Here is a 26,047-nt window from a genome sequence, read left to right on the forward strand (position 1 = left end):
TTTTTTTTAACCTTCTTTTCTTTTGCCTTTTCTTCTTTCTTTCCTTTCGTCAGTCCTAGGGTTGGAAATCTCAGGACTTGATGCTGGCTAGGCAGATGCTGTATCATCTGAGCTGTATCTAAAGCTCTTTCACTTGAGGTAGGGTTCGAATTGGGTTTTCTATTTATCCCCAGGCCAGGACTAGATCTCCATTCTTTTCTCATATGTATACTTTCCTGTGGGATGGGGTGCATGCCACCATGATTGAGAGGGGGTCTCACATTTTCCCTGGGCCAGATGTAAACCACAATTCTCCTGATCTCTACCTCTCACATAGCACCACACTCAGCTGCTTCTTTACTTTCATTAGTTCTTTAAATGTGAATATTGTTCAAGTTCTTCTCTTGTAATGCCATTTTCCTTTCAATGTTATTTTATACTTCACTGATGCTTTCCTTTAGTTAAATTATAAGTATTTTCCATATTTTCCTAGAAAATGCTCATTCAAATCCATCCTCCTTATGCAGCTCTCCAGCCTCCTCTCTACACTTTGCATTGTTGTTTAGTTACATGACAAAATTAGAATCAACAATCATTTCTATTTTCTCTCTACTACAAAGAGCACTGGTGTTTCTACAAAGTCGTACATCCCCTAAAGTGGACACAAAATAATGTATTGTTTCTGCAAGAAGGAATGTGAAAAACATGCCCACAGCATGAAGCTATGCTGAGAAAATGTTAAAGTATGTGATAATTCCTCTAGCAAAGTATATAGTTGAAACAGTGATACTCTTAATACATTCTTATTTGTACATGTCCTTCAAGCTCTGATTGCAGATATATGTTGCAAAAAAAGTACAGCATTTAAATTGCAATCTGCTGTGTACTTTCTGTTATACTCTTCTGAATAAATATCTGAAATGCCTTGAGTGTTGAACGCCAAAGCTGACTGAAATCCCTCTGTTCCATAAATCTAAAATGTATTCACTGGGGTAATGATTTCTGCATTATATAAAAGATATAGCTAGATATACTCTATCCTGAAAGAAAAGCAGAATATTATAAAAAAAATTCTTTTTTTGTCGGTTGTAGGGCTTAAACTCTGGGCTTGGGCACTGTCCTTGAACTCTTCAGCTCAAGGCGAGCACTCTACCACTTGAGCCACAGCGCCACTTCCCGTTTTCTAGTGGTTTATTGGAAATAAGAGTCTCACAGATTTTCCTGCCTGGGTTGGCCATGATCCTCAGATCTCAGCCTCCTGAGTAGCTAGGATTACAGGCGTGAGCCACCGGTGCCAGGGTATTATAAAATTCTTAATACCTAATGTTAGGTTTTTAAAAAGAGGTAGCCGAGTAAGAACTGCACCAGCACGCATGTGGTATTCAGGTAAGGGGTAGGTTTATTCAGTAGACCTGCTGGGACCAGGCAAGGGTGGCATTCCACGTGGCTGGGAAAGGCCTGGGAATGAGAGAGAGCTGGGAAGAGAGGAAAGAGCTAGAAAAGAGCAGAGAGAGAGGTAAGAACAGCAGCACTCACGTGGTATTCAGGTAAGGGGTAAATTGATTCAGTAGACCTGCTGGGACCAGGCAAGGTTGGCACTCCACGTGGCTGGGAAAGGGAGAGAGCAAGAAAAGAACAGAGAGAGAGAGCTAGAATAGAACAGAGAGAGCAAGAAAAGAGCAGCAAGAGAGCATCTGGGCCTGGGCTAGGCCTTATGTAGGGTATGGGCGGGGAAAGGTGTGTCCACATCAAATTCAGATGTGATCTCAGCGGATGCAGATGTGACCTCTTCCAGGTGTCCCAGTTGCCTAGGTAACGCAGGTACTGGGTGGAGACTTTGCTGCGAGGAGGGTGGAGTCTGCTAGACATCCAGGAGTGGACCTTACACCTAATTTTTACTTCGAAAAGTAAACATTAATTGTATTATCTGACTTGAAAATAGAAAACAAAAATATAAAATGATAGAAATCAACATCTATTTTGTATTCTCATATTCAAGTATTCACCAAATTAAATACAGAATAACAGCTCAGCTTGTATTATTAATTATTCAGGCAGCTCAATTTTTGTCACTATTGTAGAATGAAGTCTAGCACCTTGTTAAATAAATCAGCATTTTCATGCAATCTGCTCTGCGAGGCACTAGGTCCTTCAGAAATTTGAGGCCCAGAGATTCTGATCCTCTCCTACCTCTGTCAATTTGACCAGAGTTATTTGTCAAAGGAATTTCATAACAAGGTTAGTTAGACAGATGAGTAGAAATCACATTTCTGCTGAAGAACTGTAGTTTCAGGAGGACTGAATAAGCTAACAATTTCCAACACTTTTCCTAAGCAAATCCAACAAAATAAAGATTTTTCAAAGTGATACTTACTCTATAATCCTTTTAGGAGGAAAAAAGTCATGTTTATATAAGAAAAATCTGTGTATTCTTCAAATTGCAACTTACTAGACAGCAAATTATTAAGATTTGGTTTGCCCAATTATAATTGTCATCACTTATAGGCAGAATCCTAAAAAGAAGACTAAATCATGTTGTCTGAAAAGAAATTAAATCATTTCCAAGTTCTCTTCCCAGTCAATGTTTGGTGTAATCTCAACTAGAAATCAATGGGTTTTCAAAGGATGGAGAGTTGGGTTTGTAGGTTATACATTGTCAGTGTGGGAGCATACAATGAGCCAACTGAAAAGTCATTCTTTAACTTCATAGTTCTGCTTGCAGTCAGATCACTCACCGAGTAAAAGCACATGTATTTTTATAAGGATCAGAAAAAAAATCTATTTAAAACCATGCATTTCTGTCAGTCAAAGATGGAAAGATGAATGACATGTTTGTTCCCTTACCACATGGTTGGGATGTTGATTTTGTGAGTGTATAAGCTGTTCAGCTTCGGAATCTACATACTGTTTTTTGAAGGTGACTGAAAAATCTCTGCACCTGCCAAATCTCATATTTAACATTCAACAGTTGGTGGTGCTGCAGAGATGAAATTTGTATTGCTTATGGCATTTCAGGTGGGTTATTATCAACTAGCAAGTAAACAAATGACAACTTAGAGCCATTTGAACTTAAATTCAAGGTTCTAACTTTGGCCTTCAAGTCCATAAGACCTTTGTCTAATAATTATTCCAAATGTAATCAACTTCAATAAAGCATCATGGTAACATGAGTGAATAAACCAAAAAACAAAAAAACACATTTAAAACATGTCTGGCACTTGCCATATTTTAGTTAGCATAATGATCCACAAACACAGTACTACTCTCCCTGATAATCTGGGAATGGCATTATTCCCCACATTAAATTTTCTAGTACATTGTAATACAATTTTCTAAATTTTCACTATCTTAGATAGAAAATCATTGGATGACATTTTTTTAAATTGTGAAAATACCGTATAGAGGGGTTACAATTACATGGGCAAGATAATGAGTACATTTCTTATCAAGCATTGTTGCTTCCTCCTTTGTTTCCCCTTCTCATCCCTTCCCCTTTTTGAGCTTTGCCTTTGTTTTAGGGATTTTAGACTCCATTTTTGAAGGGTGGTGACTAAAAACCTTTAAACAATGTTCAAACTAGAAAAACAACCTTAATCACAGGGCCACATCTCCACTCAGACAGGTAGAGTTCCTGGAATGAAAAAAATGCATCTGGTCCCCCTCCCCTTAACAACCTAACACACCCTTGATTGTTCAATTAAAGACTGACCAATAAAATAGATAGGTTGTAATCTTGCTCAACTAGCAATACCACCAGCTTATTGTCAACCCTACTTTTTTTTTTTAGAAGTCACTGAATAAATTTTTTTTATTGTGAAAATACTGTACAGAGGGGTTACAATTACATGGGCAAGATAATGAGTACATTTCTTATCAAGCATTGTAGCTTCCTCCTTTGTTTCCCCTTCCCATCCCTTCCCATCTCCCCCCCCAACCCCCGCCAAAGTTGTAAAGATCGTTTTTCTACATAACGACTTGTACATCTCATTATTGCAATGGGTCCACCTGTATCCCTATTTAAACAAGTTGATTTTTTTCTCCTTCCCCTCCACAAATTATACCAACATCAAAAACAGTGAAAGCAGGGGTTATACCATGGGGGAGGGACATACAAAGCAACAAAGAAATCACCTTATAAATATGTTAGAAACAATCACATGGAAGAAAAAAACATTTGAATACTTATCTTGGAGTTCATTTCCCCTAACATCAACTTATCTGACCTTTTCTGCTTGTCTCAGACATATATTAGTTATTGCAAATAAGGGAAACCATGGGACCTATGGGACCTATTTTTCTTTGGGCCTGGCTTACTTCACTTAATATAATTTTTTCAAGTCTTTCCATTTCCTAACAAATGGAGAAATATCACTTTGGAAAGTAGTATGGAGGTTCCTCAAAAGACTCCACATAGAGCTCCCCTATGACCCAGCAATCCCACTTTTGGGCATTTACCCAAATGATCACAAACAAGACCATACTAAAGCTACCAGCACAACTATTTTTATTGCAGTATTATTTACCATAGCTAAGATATGGAACCAAATCCAGATGCCCCTCAGTAGATGAATGGATCAAGAAAATGTGGTATATATACACAATGGAATTCTATGCCTCCATCAGAAAGAATGACATTGCCTATTTGTTAGGAAATGGATGACATTTATTTTGGAAGAAAATTTTGGAGATACTTATTTCAAAGAAGAAATAAAAGTATACTAGTATATCATATGTGGCAAATCAAGGTCATCAATTAAACTGTAAGTGGCTCTTATTTAATGAAAAAACTGGAAAGTCAATCAAAGGAATTATGTTTTTACAGAACTGTATCTCATTGCTTTTAATATATAATATTAATATAAAGTGCCATCCCTTGATACTTATCATAAATTTTGATATATACAAGATAATTTTTTACTCTATCTTAATTTTAGATGTAGTTCACTCATGTATCTATTTCTGTGTATGACTTGAAACCAATTTATTGTGTGAGAAACATTTCTAAGTTTAATGCTCAAGGTTAAATGGTCAACAGAGAAGATGATGGATTTCATAATTGCTCTGAGTATTTAAAGGCACACACTATACTTTTTTTCCTTTTGGGCTTGAACTATGATGGCCATATTCAAAGGGACATTTTTATCAGTGAGTTCAAGTAGATCCCAAACTGTCTTATGATGGGATTTTCTTTCACCATCTTTTCCTAGCATCCATTTTTGGATAGAAACATGATAGCGCTTGTTACTCCAGTTCTTCTAAGACTTCACCTTCTTCAACAGATATACTGGTCAGCTTCCAGCTCACATAAAAACTCGGTGTATGCATCTGTTCTTCATCAATAACTCAAAGTAGTTGCTCCACAAGTATTTGTTGGGGAGCCTAACTACAAATTTACTGCTGTTCGGTACCCATCCAAACTTAACAGAAATAATATCTGTGAAAAATTTCCTGATATGTAATTCACTCTACACAGAGGAACCATTAAAATGGACCCATCGACTAAGGTTGATGAACAGGAAAATACACATGTAGACTACAAAACATTATCCCCACAGAAACACTGCTAATAAATTGTGCTTTCACCTTGGCCTGGTGCCTTGGGCACTGAAGGGTTCTGTATCAAGCTGACTATAAAACTCATTGATGTAATAACAACAACGATTTCTTTTCTGGAAGATTCTCTTTTCCATGCTGTGGTGTCCCTTTTATGAGGACTCAAAGGAGATATTTTTCTTTAGATTCAGTGCCAAGAATAATTGTGCTCCTTCTAAAGCAACAGGTGATCTCCTATTTTATGGACACTATGTACAGCGTTTAATGTTCTCTGCTTCTCTTTGCTTTGAAACTCAAGAGCAAAACACGGGGCCTGCCTCAAGCAAATTCAAAGGAGTTTATGGCACTCTAGAATTCATCTGTCAATCTCTTCATTCGCATTGCTATCTTCCCCTATCTGTACCTATCAACTTGCTTTTCACTTTAAGATATCTACAAGTATAAAATCTGCCATCATAAATACTTTTCTGAAGTAGAATGTGCTAAATAAAGATTAACAAGATGAAATAATAAACAGCACATGTTTTCTATTTTCCCTTGTGATCTCCTCTTTACTCTTGAGAGACAATAAGCCAGTAATTGCCACAGGAAAAAAAAAAGGTCATCAACAGTGCTGAAGAAAGAAAAAATATCAGCCAAACAGAAATAAATCTTAGCATCTAGTTGTAAAAGGATTCATTTGAAATTAAGGAGAAAGGAAGAGAACAAGAAAGGGGAAGGGGGGGAAGGATGGGAGGGGGTAGACGTAGGACAATCACAGTTCCAGGCAAACTGGACAAAGATTCCTTCTCAAAAGGAAACGAGTGGATATGGTGGTATGTTTGTCAGTCCAGTTCTAGGACATGAAGTGTAAATTGAAGGCGGCCTTCCAGGCCAGCCCAGGCAACAGAGTACCTTCTCATCAAGCACAAAGCCCTCAGTCCAAACCATAGTAATGCCACTCCCCCACACAAGCGCAAAGAAGAAAGGGAAAGGAAGGGGAAGGGGGAGAGAGTGGAGGGAATGGAAGGGAGGGCAGGCGAAGGGAAGGTGAGAGATACAGAAAAGGAGAGAAGAAGGAAAAGGAGGTGGGGAAGAAGGGAAGGAGAGGAGGAGGGAGAGAGGAGAGAAAGCAAAAAGGAGAGGAGAAGGAAGAGGGGCAGGGAAGAGGGGAAGGAGAGAAGGAGAAGGGGGAAAGGAGGAGGAAAAGGTGGAGAGGGAAGGGAAGGAGAGGAAAGAAAGGGAGGGGAAAAAGGACCATGGTGAGGAGGAAGAGGAGGAGGAAGAGTAAGAGGAATAGGGGAGGAGGAGGAAGAAGAGGACACAAAGGAAAAGAGAAAGGTAAAAGGAAAGGGAAATAGAGGAAAAGGGGAAGCTTTATCTAGCAAGACAAAGGCTATAAAGATGTCAACACAAAGAAACATCCTGGGGCAGGGTACATCATAAGGCAAAAGGAAATAGTCTTCACCATGAATAAAGTAGGTCCCTGCCCCTCCCTCCACCCCACCCCCCACCAGCTACATCCCTGGCAGCAAGCAGGTCCCTTAGGATTTAGAGACAGAAGCAAAGCAAAAGGCAATGAGGCTAAGTATGAAAATTGAAAATGAATGAAAATGGTTTTGCGCTGACTTAGAAAAGTCCATAAAGTATTCAAGGTAATTTATCTTTATCAGGCATGCTCATTATTTAGTGCAAAGAAATGATGCAGAGTTATATTTTATGTTTTTGCCAATCATGACCAAAAATATGTCTGTTAATAAGTAATATTCATACACAAGTGTCTAACAACCTTAATCTAGATTCTCTCCCTACATCTTTATCAGAAGCTTTTCACTTTGAAAGTGACAGAGAATTACTGATGTATCTAAATCTTTATTCCTGTCTTTTCTTAGACCCTTAAGAACAGTTTCTGAATGTCAAATTTCTTTCTGTTTATATGGGTTGACTTCTTGTGGTTTTCCTTGTTCAAATTTGGGTATTCTGGCATGAATTCTAGTATCATTTGAATAGGAATGTACACTTTTTCTGGCCATTCGCTCATTCCTTTTATGCTCTCTTACAATGGAGATTTCATTCTATTTCTCAGTAAAAATGAGATACAAATCTCTCTATACCCAACTGTATCTCTCTGAAATACTTGGATCAATATTCTGACTACTATACTTCATGGATATTTCTAGATTCATGTCCCATAATAGCCTCAAACTCAACATATGAAAACTGGGAAACTTTTCCAAATTCTCTGCCATACTTCTCATTGGTGTCAAAATATTATCATACTCTCAAACTCCTGAACAAAAGTCCTTATATTAGCCATTGTTATTATCTTTTTTTATATAAGTTTTTTTATTTTTATTGTGAACATACTGTACAGAGGGGTTACAATTACATGGGAAATAGCTACAGCAATAAGACAAGATGCAAACATAAAGGGGATCCAAATAGGGAAAGAAGAAATAAAACTCTCCCTCTTTGCAGATGACATGATCTTGTATTTAAAGAATCCCATACACTCCACTCCCAAATTACTCAAGCTGATTCAAAAGTTTGGCAAAGTAGCAGGGTATAAAATTAACCCCCCAAAATCAATGGCTTTTCTGTATGCCAACAATGAGAAGAGTAAGGCTGAAATTAGGAAAGCAACTCGATTTGTAAGAGCCCCACAAAAAATAAAATACCTAGGAATTAACTTAACCAAAGAAGTGAAGGACCTCTATGATGAAAACTTTAAAAACTTGAAAAAGGAAATCAAAACAGAACTTAGAAAATGGTAAAACCTCCCATGCTCCTGGATTGGAAAGATTAACATCGTGAAAATGGCAATACTTCCCAAGGCTATCTACAAATTCAATGCGATACCTATCAAAATTCCAACGTCATTCTTCAAGAAATAGAAGAGGCAGTCCAAAAATTCATATGGAACAATAAAAGACCCCGAATAGCAAAAACGCTCCTCAACAAAAAGAACACTGGTGGAGGAATATCAATACCAAATTTCAAACTCTACTATAAAGCCATAGTAATCAAAACAGCTTGGTACTGGCACAAGAACAGACCTCAGGACCAATGGAATAGAATTGAAAACCCAGAAATGAACCTACAGAATTATAGCAATCTAATCTTCGATAAGGGAGCTAAAAAAATAGAATGGAAGAAAGACAGCGTCTTCAGTAAATGGTGCTGGCAAAATTGGTTAACTACTTGTAGAAAACTAAAACTAGATCTTTATATATCACCTTGCACCAGAATCAACTCCAAATGGATCAAAGACCTCGGAGTCAAAGCAGACACTCTGAAAACATTACAGGATGGAATAGGAGAAACCCTAGGTCTCCTTGGCTCAGGCCGAAATTTTCTTAATAGAGACCCGAAAACACAACAAATCAAAGAAAGATTGGACAAATGGGATTGCATGAAGTTGCAGAGCTTCTCCATGGCAAAGGACATAGCTAGAAAGATCAATAGAAAGCCCACGGATTGGGAGAAGATCTTCACTAGCCCAACAATGGACAAGGGTCTCATATCTAAAATATACTTGGAACTCAAAAAATTAAATTCCCCAACAACAAATCCTCAAAGAAACAACTGCCCAATAAATAAGTGGGCTAAAGACTTAAAGAGAAACTTCTCTGAAGAAGAAAGAAGGATGGCCAATAGACACATGAAGAAATGCTCAACCTCCCTAGCCATAAAAGAAATGCAAATCAAAACAACATTGAGATACCACCTCACCCCAGTTAGAATGGCAAAAATCAAGAACTCTAATAACAACAGATGCTGGAGGGAATGTGGCAGAAGGGAACCTTACTTCATTGTTGGTGGGAGTGTAAACTTGTTCAACCACTTTGGAAAGCAGTATGGAGGTTCCTCAAAAGACTTCACATAGAGCTCCCCTATGACCCAGCAATCCCACTTTTGGGCATTTACCCAAATGTTTACAAACAAGACCACACTAAAGCTACAAGCACAACTGTTTATTGCAGCATTATTTACTATAGCTAAGATATGGAACCAACCCAGATGCCCCTCAGTAGAGGAATGGATCAAGAAAATGCGGTATATATACACAATGGAATTGTATGCCTCCATCAGAAAGAATGACATTGCCCCATTTGTTAGGAAATGGAAAGACTTGGAAAATTAAATTAAGTGAAGTAAGCTTGGCCCAAAGAAACAAAGGTCCCATGGTCTCCCTTATTTGCAGTATCTAGTATATGTATGAGTCAAGCAGAAAAGGTCAGATAATGTGATGTTAGGAAAATGAACCCTTAGATATGTATTTAAATGTTTTTTCTTTCATGCATTTGTTTCTAACGTTTATAAGATTATTTCTTTGTTGCTTTGTATGTTATTATCTTTTATACAAATTATGCCAGACAGTTTTTTCCCTCAGTTTCCTGTTTATAGTTTCATTTTCAACACCCACATTAACTTCCTGTTTCTTCTTCTCCATGCAAGAACAGATTTTGGTGTTTAAATGAAGCCACAGACACATGTGCAACCCTCCTCAACTTATTCACCACTTACATCTTCCCAGTCTGTACAATGGTGATCAAGATAGCTGTCTGATAGATTCAATGTAAAGATAACCTGAAATGATTTATTTGAAAACCAAGCATACATTTTTGATTATGTTCAAATACAAGCTCCACTGATTCATTAACTCTTCAATCTTAGACTACTTTTGCAACCACGGTACTTGAATTTTCTCTCTGTTGGGTAGAATGTATTTTTTGCCATCTTCACATAGTCTAGGATTGCTTGTACCCATCGATTGGTTAAGATTTCACCTCACCCCATTTTGAATGGCCATAATCAAAAAAAAAAAAAAAAAAAAAACAATTGACACAGATGCTGGTGAGGATGCAGCCAAAAGGGAACTCTAATACACTGTTGGAAATGTAAACTTGTTCAATGGAAAGCAGTGTGGAGATTCCTCAAAAAATTACAATGCTTAATAAGAAATGTACTCATTACTTTGCTCATATAATTGTAACCCCTCTGTACAATATTTTCACAATAAAAAACTTATTTAAAAATAAAAAAGAAGAAAAAAAAGACAATATAGAGGAATAAATTTACAAAGCAAAAGATGATTTCTAGAACGGAAAAGGTCCTTCTCTAATGGAAAGGAAGTAGAAAGCCAAGCACAATAACAAACAAAAAGATCCACAAGCCATAACCATGCCAAAATACCAAAGGAGGAAGAATTTTCAAAATGTTAGAATTACAAATACCAAAATCACACTCAAAGGCACAGTGCTAAAAACTCGAAAACCACCAGTTACCCTATGGAGCCAGGTTGGAGACGGGGACACTGAGAGCAAGGGAGGGGGTGACATTTCCCCCAAGAAATGCACTCATTGTCTGACTTTTGGAATTGTAGCCCCTCTGTGTAGCACCTTTATAATAATCATAAAAATAAATATTTTAAACAGTCAAAAAATTAAACATGGAAACACCCTATGATACAGCAACTCCACTCCTGGGTATTTACTCAAAAGATTAGAAATGGGCGGAGCACAGGTGGCTCATGCCTATAATCTGAGCTACTCAGGAGGCTGAGATCTGAGGATCACAGTTCAAAGCCAGCCTGGACAGGAAAGTCCATAAGACTCTGATCTCCAATAAACCCCTCAGAAAATAGGAAGTGGCACTGTGACTCAAGTGGTAGAGCTCTATGCTTGAGCTGAAGAGCTAAGGGACAGTGTCCAGACACACAGGTCACGACCAACAAATATATATATATATATATATATATATGTGTATATATATATATATATATATATATGAGAAAGAGGATACAGTAAAGCTACAATACGTCCATGTCTATTGCAGCATTATTCACCATATCACAGGTATGGAATCAGCCAAGTATCTTCTCAAGAAAATCAAGTATATATACACAATTGAATTTTACTCAACCATTAGATAATGATATTGTACCATTAAAAAAAATGGAAAGACCAGGCCCCAAAAGACAAAGGATACATGTTTTCCCTGATATGTAGTTGTATGGTATGCAAGTATATACAAAAGTATTGATTGAAAAATTGTAGTCTCAAGGGATATCTCAAATAGTGTAATTCTTTTGAAAGCCAAAATCAAAGTTCAGCGAAATAAAACACCATATATTATTTTATGTAATTATAAATATAATTTACAATCACCTAGTAACTTGATTTACAAGTTTAACTTATTTTTCTATGAACACTGGGAGTACTAAGTTAAAAAAGTCAAAGCTAGATTATTAAGTTAATATTGATAAAAAAAATACATAGATTCCGAAGATATCTTCAATGAAAGTTCCATTCATTATTATTAAAGAGGGTTTTTTTTTGTATCATCAGCATTTTGTAAGTAAACATTGAAGGGCGTTGGTTTTAACATGCTTCTTCACCTTTCTCTGTAGAAGCTTATATTTGCAAGACATTTCAGCTACAAAATTTCTAAATCTTCAATTCAGATTCAGAGGAGGTGAGATTATTTGTCCTAAGCAGTCTTTTGCATTTTAAGTGCCTTTATTTAAGTGATAATGTCACCTGAGAGAACAATTTGAAAGGAAGACTCACTTTGGCTCACAGTTTCAGAGGCTTTGGTTCACAAGTTTTGGTTCCATGGACTCTGGGATCCTGGTAAGACAAAACTCAGTGGTAGGAGGGGAGCATTGGGTCAGGGAGCTTTTTACTTCACAGAAGAGAGGGAGAAAGAGAGTAGGAGCCAGCTATTACCATCAAAGGCATACCCCAAATGATTTATATCTTCTAAGCCTTACTTGCTGAAGTGGCCCGAACTTCACAAAATTGCACCACAAAGCAGGGAGCTGTGGGAGATATTGTAAGTGTAAAATCTGGCATAGGCTCAAGAACTTCCTAGTGATGATAATGAAAGCTAATATTTAGGGATTGTTTTTGCACTGTTAACTAAGCTAGTGTTTTATATAGATGAGCACATTTAATCCTTTCAAACGATGGGAGGTAAGTCCTATCATTGCTCTTTTCTAAAGGAATAAACTCGACTTTCAAAGGATCTATAGCACATAATTATGATGATACACATATTGTCACAGTGGAATTTAAACCTGTGTTTGTCCTATACTATAAGTCTTGCATTGCACAAAAGGAAAATGTTTCCAGTTTTCTCAGCCCATTTTCATGTGACACTATGCACTTTTCATATATTTCCTTTAAATTTCTGAGAAACTAACTCATCTGCTCCATAGTGGTGTCTGAAACTACCCCCTCAAGATATAATTTATTCATAAATGACAATGCATTCAAATATATTTAATTTGATTTATAAATATTTTTAGACTTAAGTCCAAAAGCATTATGTTCCTTAGTAATATAGATCTTCCTGTCTTGCTATGGCCCAACATTTGAATGCCATCAGTTGAAAATATGAATCATCTAAGGTCTTCGTCCTGTGTGTATGTCAGAGCACTGTTGAAATAAAGGAAGAATTTCATAGCTGGGAAAGCTGAGTGTCAAGCTGGTCATTTTTTCAGCTTCCATGCTGATTAGTAACAACAGTTCAACTAGAAAGTCAGGGCCCAGGGCACTGTTCATAGTAGTAGACTCTACGATAGAAACTGGAGGAGGGTTGTTAAAGCAAGTGAGAGATGGGTTTCCTTTTGGGGAGGAGCACGTAATAAAACACCAAGGCCTTTGAGTCTCTCAGCATCAATGGGAAGGCCTCCCCAGGAGTCATTTCCGATTGTAACTGAAGAGAGTACCTTACTTGGACATCCGCATCTATTTCGTGTTCCCTTTTGAGGAAGTAATGTGATTTAGCACTAGTGTCTGCAGGATAAAAAGAGTCTGATTAATGCGTGGCACTCCACGTGATAGCACAGGCACCCGCCTAAGTGATGGAAGACCCTCTCATAATTGGATCTGAAATTGAATAAAATGATAAAAAATTTAGCATAGCCTTTGTCTTTATGTGCTATCGTGGGACAGCGGAGAGGTCAGGCTACTTGGAAACGATGAGGTCCATTTTACAGTCTCTGCTGGTAAAAATTTGTTTAACACCTTCTCATGATTAAAAGAAATGTGTATCCTGCTGTGGCACCAAGGTACAAGAGAGGGAATAATAAATTGGTGCCATTGACAAGATGTCATTTGTTATCTGCTTTAAAATGTCAGGTCGTGTCATGGTGGTGAAATATTTTCTCTCTTGATGTATGTCCTACAATGCAGGTTCAGTGTTTGGCACTATTCTATTTCAATAAAAGAAAACAGCTTTTAATCTGGAAGGCGCTGTCACCAGCAGGAAAATAAGGTCATCTGTGACTCTTATTTGGCCATTTCTCCACAACCTTCCATTAGCAGTATATTTCATTTGCCCAGTTGGTCCAAATTCTTTCTTTAATTTATCTTTTGAGGAGTGTAATTATCCATCTGTTCTCTTGGCCAAAGGCAGGAAAGGAAAAAAAAAGGCTGTTAGAGGTTTTGAATCTACAAAAAGGCTGAAACCTGGTAACTGCACACATGCTAGTAACTGTTAAGTGCTGTGCTTCTGTGTTTCTTAGCATATACTCATCTCTCTGAAAGTCACAGAACACAAATATAAAAGCAAAGCTTACATAGGTTAATCAATTACAAATAAAAAAGATCTAAGAGAAAAGTAGATTAAAATATGTAGTTTTATATATTTCAGAGCTATGGTGCTATTATACCAGTATGGGATTTAAATTACTATGAAACATAAATGAACAAAAACAAGATAGTAAAAGTCTCAAATAGTTGGTTTCCAATTCTCATGTGATTATACTTTAAGTGTAAAGTCATGGCAATGACCTTGGACAGCATCTATTTGTCTTTTACACATTGAAGCACCCATGCATCTTGAATGATGGAGTCTGTAATAATCAAGTTGGAAGAACAAAATCTGTTGCAGATGATAGGAAAAAATGACTTAATATAAGAATATATAAGATGGCATTTACTTTTTCATTACATATTTGGTAGCTCAATATTTTACACAAAATTAAAATTGTATTTCTAGGCACAGGGGCTCACACCTATAATCTTAACTATTCAAGAAATGAGGAGGATTGTGATTCGAGGCTAGACTAGGTCAAAAAAATTCATAAAAAGCTGGGCATCGTAGCATGGATCTGTAATTTTATTATGTATGAAATATACATAAGAGAATCATAATCTCAAGCTACCAGGACAAAAATTAAATAAATAAGTGGGACTCCACTTAAAAACTAGCAGAAGTGTTGTAGGTATGACTCATAATAGGTTACTTGTCTGAAAATTACAAGTCCCTGAGTTCAAACCTGATTACTACCTTTAAATTCCAAGTATGTAAATGATAAAGCCAAATAGAGGGAGAGACCAAGACAGGGAGACAGAGAGACACAATGAGAGAGACAGATAGAGCAAAAATATCTCTGACCTACTACCATGGAATAGAAGAAAGTCACTATAGATGTGTCAACACCTTTGGGACACTAGGAGAATTTTTCCATGTAACACTGCATGAAACTTTTCTTTAAAGATTCTTACTTTTCCAATCAACCTGTGAAATACTTTTGCCTGACTATCTACCTATAAGAAGATTTTCACATTATATTCACCCTGCTGAATCCAATATCTCCACATCTGTTCAGACAAGCAACTGTGTTGATTAAAGTATTTCTTAATGTATACGTACTGAACACATGCAGATCTTTGATTCTTAGCATTATTCCCTGAACAAGGCCTTGGATCAACTATTTCCATAATGTTCACATAGTATTTCATGCAGTGGAGATGACTAAAACTCTTCAGGAACACTTGTGCTGGCTACATACATATATTAGGCTATTTTATGTGATGGATTTGTACATGTATAGACTTTGGTACCTATGGAAGGGTCCAGGGATTCTGAGAGAGGATTCTATACTCTTGACACACAAAGAAGATAGATATCAACTTGATCCCTAGTGTTGATCGGCAACTTTTTGTTGTTTTCTTTTACTAAGGATGCATTATTTGACTTCTAAAGATAATTTAGAAATAAGATGCCCCCTCCCTCCTACCTCCTCTCCCCTCCCTTAGCAAGGCCAATAACATTCTGACCAGACAGGATGGAAGTTTTCTGTGAGGATAGTCCTGCAATTCATTCCTGTCATGACCAAAACTGTATTTATCATGACACTGTTCCAAATTTTATTTTCCTGGGGTAACTTAAAATTTCAGATGTTCTAATGTAATATCTTGTCATTTTAATCCTGACAAATGACTCGATTAATAATTACATTAAATAATCTTGTAAACCAAACCAAGTATGTCTGGGAATCATATGTGATTACCCTCTAATTGTGGTGAATTGTTCATTATTTTTGAATTACTAGTAATATGTTTGGAAAAACTTTTTTCTATAGCAAATACATTATAAATTTCTTTAGTGCAAAATGTTTACACAATTACCTACTTCAAGCAGAGATAAAATTTGTGCTGAGTCTATGCATTAATTCTTTAAATACATTAATATTTTCTGTGATGGGACCTATGCATATGTAATTTTAAAAGAAAAAAAAATGGAGTGATTCCACACAATAAAAGTTGTTACTAAGGAAATGAAACCTTAAAGTATTTGGACTTTAAATATAAAAGGTTGAAGTGGTTGCATGATCTTTAATGTAGTGTAATAAAAATAATAAGCTGTCCTTAAATTCTCCACACAAAGAAAGGTCAACAATGTAAATTGTGCAGAGAACTCACGAAATTAGTACAGTCTGATTAATTCAGTAGAATAATTTGTTAAGATAGTAGGCTGGATTTTGCTTGGGTAGCTATAAATATTTTCCCTTCTGATTCAAAGAAGATGGTCAGCACTATATTTTCTTCACTAAAAAACTGCAGAGTAGCTAGATCAAGCAGATAAGTTGTCTCCTAGGTTTAATACCTAAGCACTTTGGCATTTTATGAAATTGTCTCAGAAAGAAGAGAACAGATAAGGCAAAAAATGTAATAAATAGGAATGGTTGGGAGATCTTACCTTCTAACTATGAAAGAAACAAAGATTATCTGAGTCCTATCATGTGCTAGGAATGACAAGCTTGCAGTTTGGCTGCTTGCTGATGGGAAACCCTGAAAGTGACTGGCAAGTGGAAATTAAACATCTCTGCACAATAAATCCTAAGAGTCTGCATTTAGTTATTGCATTCCTAAGACAGGTAATTTGGAGACAAGAGCAGTATGACCAATGTAGACTGAACACCGGATAGCTCACTTCCACATATTCTGCAACCCAGAGGGACTCAAGCTGTATACTCATTTATTAACAGTATGTTCTTCCCTCCTAAACCATCTTTAGTATCCTACAGGTCAGCTTCTGACTTTGACCTCTCATTACACCTTCACCTAAATGGCTTCAAGCTCCTCATTACTGACACAAAAGTAAACTGAACAGTCAGGGACCTGAAGACAGTTCACAGCTCATTTTCACTTGCTGTATATTCTACATTTGTGTGAGTGTACAGGTGTATCACTTTTATCTTTGAGAAAGTCATTTTGCTTTCTTCACTCTATCAATTGTCTCAAAGTGATTTTTCCTTCCTTTTGGTAATTCTCCTTAACGCTGTTACCTTTGATTCCCTGAAAGATATTATGTGTTCAGCAAGCATGTTTTGTAGTATCATCTCATTTGAAATACTATTTTCTCCAGAAAATTCATCTTGACTCTGTAAGTCTGGGTGTCTTTTAGTGCACTACGATCTGCCCATATCTACTATACCTATTTTTCCTTCTCTAGACCATGAGCAACTACATGTAAACAAAACTAATCTTCACAATTTCTTCATGAAAGAGTCACACCATGCCAACCATGCAATGGGCATTCAAAATATTTCTTAATTCAAAGAATATGACTGAATAAAACTGGCTAAATCCTCCATAACTCACTGTATTTCCATGGATGGGAGAGTTAATTTGATCTATTACAATGAAAAATCCCCTCAGATCCAAGCAGATCCAAGGCCCTTCCCTCACTAATCTCCCTATAGTCAAAGCCATTCCAGTCACTTTTCCAGTGACAAAGGTCAAGTCTCAGCCTAAGCCAGTTAACAATTGGCAATTGCACAGAGGCATGGGAGCAAGGACAAAATGATGTAAATTGTACTAACCTGACTCTCTGGGTTGGCATCAAATCAGTCTTACAACAGTACTGACTTGTCCTTCTGCTTCAACTTTTAAAAACTTGGCTCCCGCCCATCCCATTCCTAAGGCTGTGTCTTAGCAATGACCTACTGGCCCAATCTCTACAGAATTATTCCTGTCGTTATTCTTGACAGCCTCTTTTCTACAGATTGGAGGCTGCTTAAATATCACATCCTCCGGGAATCTTTCCATAATTCTGTTGACTAGGTTATATTTCCTTGCCATATGGTCTCATGGAAGAATATGGCACTTATTCAAAAATACTCTCACACCGATTAGTTATATAATTATCTATGTAAATCTTTATTTGTTTATCTCTATCACTAACCCACTGGCTCTGAGAAGGAGCTATCACATCTACCTTGTTCATGGCTCTGTTTTGAATGTACCTACCTCAGCATCTGTCACACTGCACAAACTCAGTAGTGGATCAGGGAGTTCGGTCTGTTGGTTGAGGCCCACTGCCTAAAAGATGGCTTTCTCCTCCTCTTCGTCCTCTTTCTCCTCTATGTCCTCAGTGGTCACTGTCTTTGTTTCTCCCACTCAACTCCTGCTATTTTGGACTAATCCAGAGCACTGACTATATACTTACTGCCTGTCTGGATCACAGTGTTTTAGGGTCACCACTCTGAAGATGGCCTGTCTCTTGTGCCTAACATGAAGTATTTCTCTGCACACACACAATAATCACCTTACTCCCTCAAGTTGCCTGATTTCCATCAGCTATCGAAGTCTCATAGAGTTACAATCTAAGTTAAGACACGCTGATTTTATGAGATATTAGGTACAGTCTAAACAACACGGCTGCTGACCCCTGAGGTCATATTTTATATTTCTGAACATCAAGAAATATCTGGATGGGAGATAACAGGCAACTCTATTGAAACAAGATTGTCTTAATTTACTTGATGGTTATTATAGAGGTGGTGTGCAGAGGGACTACAATGACATGAGTCAGGTAATGAGTATATTTCCTTTCAAACAGTGTCTTCTGTTCCTTCATTCTCTCGCAGCCCCTCCCTCCCATCTCCACCCACAAGTGGCATAGTTCACTTTCATCAGTGTCCAGTGCACTCTACTGCTGCACCTTTTCACCACCTCCCTCGAGTTCTGTACCCTCCCGCAACCCTTCTGAAAAGTTCACTTGATTACATAAAGTAAAAAAGACAAAAATCACCAAAAACTTTAAAAAAAGAAAGGGAAAAAAAGAAGTCTCTTGTTTCCATATCTCTATGTTCATTTCAGTATGTTTATTTTTTTTCATAAAGTTGAAGAGGCATTTAGGCATTGCACCTTTGTATGAAATAAGATTCCTAAATAGAAATGGCACCCAATGACAAAACAAAGTCATAATCAACATGCTAATTTCTGCAAAGAGAATTAACTCACTAAGATAATCTGACTATAAAGATTCCCAAAACACTTCTGAATTAGTTACAAATAAATTTAGCCTTTAGAAATCCATTATCCAAAGGCCAATATTTATGCTGGGCCAAAACCTACATAAGCAAATTTGGGGAGTGAGAAAAGATATAGTCAGTAAGACTGTATAGCTTATATAGGCTTGCAAACTTGTCTGAGAATTAAGACTGGCATTAGTTAGAGCCTATCAAATTGCATAATAAAATAGTAAACCTAATATCACTTCTATTATTTGTATTTTAGTCACATCTATGTTCTGTCTGATCTGCAGAAAAAAAAATACCTATGGATGATAAAAACCTATGCCATTCTCAAAGTCTAGTTCATGTCTCTGAATTTAGGAGTGCACAAAAGGATATGCTTTGATTTTATAAACTAGATTTAATTAAAAAAATTAGCTATTCTAGAATTTAAATTATCACTCTCTATGCTTAGTAGTATAAAGATATATTACTGAATACTTTCTTGACAAAATGAAAGATTTTTATTCACTTAAAAAAAAAGAGAATTGCTTCCGGAGCTGATTGAAAATAATAACTTCAAAGATATATTTGACCTTTAAATTTAAATAAAAACAAATAAAGTAATCATATGTATTTCCTTGTTTCAGAAAGATTTGCCACATCTGCTTCTCTCTGGAACCCCTACGAGTGCATTATTTAATTTATCTCCTCAGAGGTTGGGTGATATTTGCAATCCTAAAGTTTCCAAAGCTGCCTGCACACAGAGGCATTTATAGACAAAAGTATCCTTCCATTAACGTATCATTACATCACTGGAACTTGCCTCAATAAGCTTATTTTATCTGTCTTCTTTTTAATGTATACATAAGTTATATATAACGTTATGCATACATTAACATATATACATAAGTTATCTGATAAAATTAAAAATGATTCATAAATAATATTTACCTGCTGCTTGAGGGGATTTTGTAATGAATCTATTTGTTCTTATAAAGATGGATATAATAATTTTGGCCATACATATATATTATTATTATTATCTGTAATTGTTCCATAAGAGGACACAACTCTTAGAAGACAGATCCAATCTAAATGAATGAGAAGAAATGGCATCAAGGGCATCTTGCTTGGTGAAAGAAACAATGCAGAAAGACTCCGCATGCTATGGTTCAAAGTGTATGACCATCAACAAAAGTCAAAATGGTGAAGATAGCAAAAGAATGGCCAAATATTTAGAGGGAAGAGGACAGATGAGCAGGCAGAGCAATGGGGGATGTCTGTGATAGTGAAATTATACCTGACAATTCCGTCCTAGTGAACATGCAGTACTATGCGACAGGGAAAACTCACAGCATGTGCAACACAACATGCAAAAACTAATGTGAGCTGTAGACTCCAGTTAATAATTACAAGCTTATCTTTTAGAGTGAATATAATATAGCGAATTTAATATCCCACCCTACATATGATAGTAATATTCAGGAACATTAGGAAAGAAAAATCATGATATGAAATTTACAACTTTACATTGAGTGCTATAAGGACAGAGCTAAATATTCTACAATGTATAGGGCAGCCTCCCTCATGGGAATTATCTGATCTAAAATGTCACAACTGCTAAGGTGATAAAACTCATTTGATATGCTCTCCCCCTCTCCATGTAAAACAGTTTTGTATGTGTGTGCGCCCATACTCGGTTTGAACTCAGGCCTCACACTGTTGTTTGGCTTTTTGCACATGGCTGATACTCTACCACTTGAGCTACAGCTTCACTTCGGTCTTTCACTGATTAAATGAAGATAAGAGAGTCGCATAAGACTTTTCTGCCTGAGGTATCTTTGAACTTAGATTCTCAGATCTCAGCCTCCTCAGTAGAATTACAAGTGTGAGCCACCCACACAATGAAAATCACTTTTCAATTATCTACCCAATCAGAAGAGGTAAACAAGTTTGTTAATATCATTTAATGTGACCAATTTAAATAGTAAAGATAATTTTTATACTAGCAAGCCTTTTTATCCAGCATTTTAATGGCAAAACTATATATATGCATATATATATAAAGTATATATATGCATATATATGTATATATACTATATATGATCATATATATATCCTTGTTAACATATATATGTTATATATTAATATATATATAATATATAATATATATTAATATATATATAACATATATTATATATATGTTAATGTATATATGTGTGTTATCCTTTTTCTACTACTCTCTATTCTGAAGTAGAAGCATTTATTGCAGTGTTTGTGAGAAAACAAATGATCACTCTCAAGTTAATATAACGACACCACTTAAACAGAGTTTTTACAAACTTTTGTTATTAGAAAAATCAACAGCCCAAGCAAGGAATGGCAGAAGCTCAAGGAAATCAGGCATCTCTAATGACTCTCTTCCCGCTTAGCTCAGGCCTCAAGTAATTTCTTTGCAAGGGTTTTAGAGCTCAGGCTTTTGGTCTTGATGGGGAAATCCAGGAAGGGCTCAAAGGTAGTCTATTTGCAACACGCTAACAAATGTACCATTCCCAATTGGACCAGCCATCTCCCAGCAGGAGGGCTTATTTCAAGCAGAAAAGTTTCAGTTCAAAATAGCTAGGGTGGGATCCCTTGTTTTCTTTGGGAGGTCTCTTGAGGGTTTGAGACAATTAAAGTGCTAATTGCCTATCCTTTGTCTTTAGGGTGTTGAAGTTAAGACTGCATAGTGGAGTCAGTGTGTTAGCCATGTTTTCTCTTTCAGCGATTAGAGGCATCCCTAAGCTAAAAACAACAAAATTGAAGTCATAACTTTGAAGAGCATTATACATTATTTGACTGGAATTGCTAAAATTTGATTGGAAAGGGGCTAGAGTAGATACACCAGGTGCACTGCTTCTCAGTCAGGGAAAGTTTCTCCGGGGACATTTGTCAATACCCAGGGACACTTTTAATTGTCACATTTTGGTTGAAAAGGAAGCTGATTACATTAACCTGGGAGAAGCAAGATGTACCACAACTCAAATATCTTACAGTGCACAAAGCTGATTCCTCAAAGAATTAGCTGGCCTAAAATGTCAGTATTGATAAGGATGCAAAACTCTTCCCTATGAGCTCATTTGTCTTCATAAGCTTTGGGTAGATGGCTTCCAATGTATTCACCTTATACTGGCTTCCAGTGTATTCACATTATACGATCTGTAGACCACCTTTTGGTTGAGTGCTCTTTAGAGCTAGTCTTTCCAAGTATGCATTTGTTATGCAATACCTGCTAAGCCATAAAAGCTTGGGAAAGATTTACTGCCTTAATTGTCTTAACAGGCTGAGAAGAAACCTTTAACACTTTGGTTGGACTCTCCAAGGCAAAGAGTCATCGTACATTTAAGATAAGTCTTTCATCTCATAGCTTTAGTTGACAAGTATTTAAAAATAAAATAAATGGGTAATTAGATAGAGGTGCTCAGCAAGAGGTACTTGCCTTTTACATGAGTTCAATCCCCAGCACACACATACATGTACACTCACCCATAATGGTTGTTATGATACAAATGCTGGAAATTATGTATTAGATAAGCAGGGAGGGGAGAAATGAGGATAATGAAATGGATGACACTGATGGAGAGGAATGGTACCCACAAGCTGCGATGTTGAATTGAAGCTCTTTTGTACAACTAGTGCAAGGTAATACAAATAAAGAAAAGGTTAACTAAAAAATAACAATATAGTTTTTCTGTACATCTTATCCTAAAACATATTATTGCATCCTATTGGCTCTTAAGAAAGGTGTACGTAAATCATTGAATTTGATACTGTTATAACTCATGCTAAACTCAAATACTCATGTACAGGCCACAGTGGCCTTTATTTTTTTTAAAGGATTTTATCAAGTGTTTACAAGATGTACACACAAATACTGGTAAGCCCAAATACTCAGGTCAGCATCATTGGTTTAATTGAGGGATCTCTTTACTGTCTGGCAATTTGCACCCATTTAAGTATAGGTCTTCTTACTGACAGAGTATGTGTCTAAATGGGAAACTGATATTTAACCAACTTACTTTAAGGATCGCATGAGTATTTAAGTATAGGCTACCAATTTCTTCCACTGTAATTAAGTTGTACAGTGAGATTAAACATGAATATTATCTGTAACCAATATGGAAATGTCGATAAAGCAAGGTTCTTCTGCTTCAAGCCCACAAACAAGAAATCAATATTAATGTCTATTCAAGCTTGAAAAAAATAGAGATGTGAATAATTGTGCAGTTAATTTAATAAATGTAGACGGCCAACTTAGATAAATCAAGTTGTAAAAAAATCTTTTACCTCATTAGCATTTTTGGCCTGAATTATCCAGACAATTGTTCCAATTTTCCACATCATGTTGTTCATATTGACAGAGTGCCTTTCAGTTCTTCATGTATATGTATTTCTTCTGTCCTTCTCTAAGCTCAGCAAGGTGTGCATCCATTGTGATGCTAATCTAGCATTTCTCTGTTTTGTTCCTAAGCTTCTGTTTGTATAACCTTTCACTCAGGATACATAATTTGACTCTGGTGGTTGGCAGAGCTATTTAAGCATTGTTCAATCCCAAATGGAAAACATCTCTTCTCTATCCTGCCCCATTTTTCTTCACTTACATATAGTTTATTTGAATTTTCACACAACATGTCTATTCTTTTCCTTCTTTCTTAGGTTATTTCTATTCAGACAGTAAAACCAGTTCTCTTGTTCTCCTGCTTTATATAACAGTGTTGTCTTCAGGCATTTCAAGCTTTTCTTTCACAACAAATAAATTAATATGATTCATTCTGTCTATGCCTAATCAAAAGTACTTAGCCAGAATGAATCTGGGATTCCAGAACATATTGTAGCAACCAGAGCCTACCCCTTATTTTCCTCTTACTTGAAGACCAGTTGGGGCATGAAGTAAGTGCAGGAAAGTTTTAGGGGGGAGAAAGGGTATAAGGAGGGCTGGGAAGGTGGCTCAGTGGTAGAGCGCTTGCCTTGCATGCCTGAGGCCCTGGGTTCGATTCCTCAGCACCACATAAGCAAAAAGAAAAAAGCCGGAAGTGGCGCTGTAGCTCAAGTGGTAGAGCGCTAGCCTTGAGCTGAAGAGCTGAGGGACAGCGCCCAGACCTAGAGTTCAGGCCCCACGACTGGACCTAAAAAAAAAAAGAAAGAAAGAAAAAAGAAAAAGAAAAAGAAAGGGTATAAGGGTAACATTGATTAATTATTTTATTAAGACATAGCATATATTGCATTTTAATTATAAAATCAAAGAAGATATGCACTATATCTCCTCTCATAGCCTTGCAAAAGCAAGTTACAAAAGAAGCAGGAAGGCAAATTTTCCCTTGAATTTTTAACTGTCACTACAAGAGAAATAAGGGAGTGTGTGTGTATGTGTGTATATGTATGTGTATGCACACACATGTATATGTGTGCATGTGTAGATCTAATACTTTCATCATAAGTGCACAGAAATATTGGAATGACAGTTGATACTCCCCTAGAGAACAAAAAGAATCCATGCCTATGTGTTTATCTCCTTTCATATATTATGGGTATCTCAGTAGTGAGGAACTTGTTTTGATTATTTCCCTAAGTGACAAATCTGCTAGGTACTTGTTTTCTTTTTGTCGGTCATGGGACTTGAATTCTGGGCCTGGGCACAGTCCTTCAGCTCTTCAGCTCACGGCAAGCACTCTACCATTTGAGCCGCAGCTCCACTTCCAGTTTTCTGGTGGTTTATTGGAGATAAGAGTTTCATGGGCTTTCCTGCCCAGGCTGGCTTTGAACCACAATCCTCAGATATCAACCTCCTGAGTAGCTAGGATTACAGGTGTGAGCCACCAATGCCCGGCCTAAGTACTTTTTTCTTAATCCCCAAATCATTAAAGTTTGCTTTGCTTAAAACTTGAGACAGTATTAGAAATGTACATCAGAGGAAAATTTAAAAAATAAAGTTCTTATTCCAATGATTCTTTGACACTTTTCAGCTAAATTTAGTATTCATGAAGACCAAAAAAAAAAAAAAAAGAGTTATTCTAAAGACTATCATGTTATGATATTAAGGTCTTGGTATAAAATTCCAGAATAGTTAAATTAATTCTTGCAGCTTGTAAGACACTTTATCTTATTGGTTTTGAAGACATTTCCAGTGACATTTCAAACACACCAGACTACACCATTTAGGATTCAAAGCAAAAAGAAAAATTAGATGAATAAGAACCTAAATTTCTCAAAAGTATTTCTCAAAAATTATTTTTCTTGGCAAAATTGTAAATATTTTATCCCCTATATATAAACACCCTAGTTTAAAACTTGAACTCTGCTTAATGCCACAGCACACATAGTAATGGTAGACACCTCGAGGTAAAGGGAGAAATGTTTACAGGAAACTATAATCAAGTTGAGTGATCCATCCACTCACAGCCCTGCAGCCAACACTGAGAATTTAAATATCTGTATACATGTATTCAGGCTCAGACCTTCTCTCCTAGACTATTATGTCTTTTAGAAAGTGTAAAGAGCCACGCACAGGTGGCTCACACCTGTAATCCTAGCTATTCAGGAGGCTGAGATATGAGGATCATGGTTCAAAGCCAGCCTGGGCAGGAAAGTCCATGAAACTCTTATCTCCAATAAACCACCAGAAAACCGGAAGTGGCACTGTGGCTCAAGTGGTACAGCTCTTGCCTTGAGCTGAAGAGAGCAGGGACAGTGCCCAGGTCCAGAGTTCAAGCCTGATGACTGACAAAAAAAAAAAAAAAAAAAAGTATAAAGACTCACTGGGCACTGTAATCCTAGCAACTCAGGAGGTTAAATCTAAAGATCTCAGTTCAAGGACAGCCTGGGCAGGAAATTCCATAAGACTTTTTTCCAATTAACCACCAAGAAGCTGAAAGTGGAGCTATGGATCAAATGGTAGAGTTTTAGCCTTGAGCAAAAAAGCTCACAGACAGAGGCGGGTTCTGAGTTTAAGACCTAGGA

This window comes from Dipodomys merriami, unplaced genomic scaffold (assembly GCF_024711535.1).
Source record: "Dipodomys merriami isolate MVZ:Mamm:240054 unplaced genomic scaffold, mDipMer1.0.p SCAF_15, whole genome shotgun sequence".
Lineage (NCBI taxonomy): Eukaryota > Metazoa > Chordata > Mammalia > Rodentia > Heteromyidae > Dipodomys > Dipodomys merriami.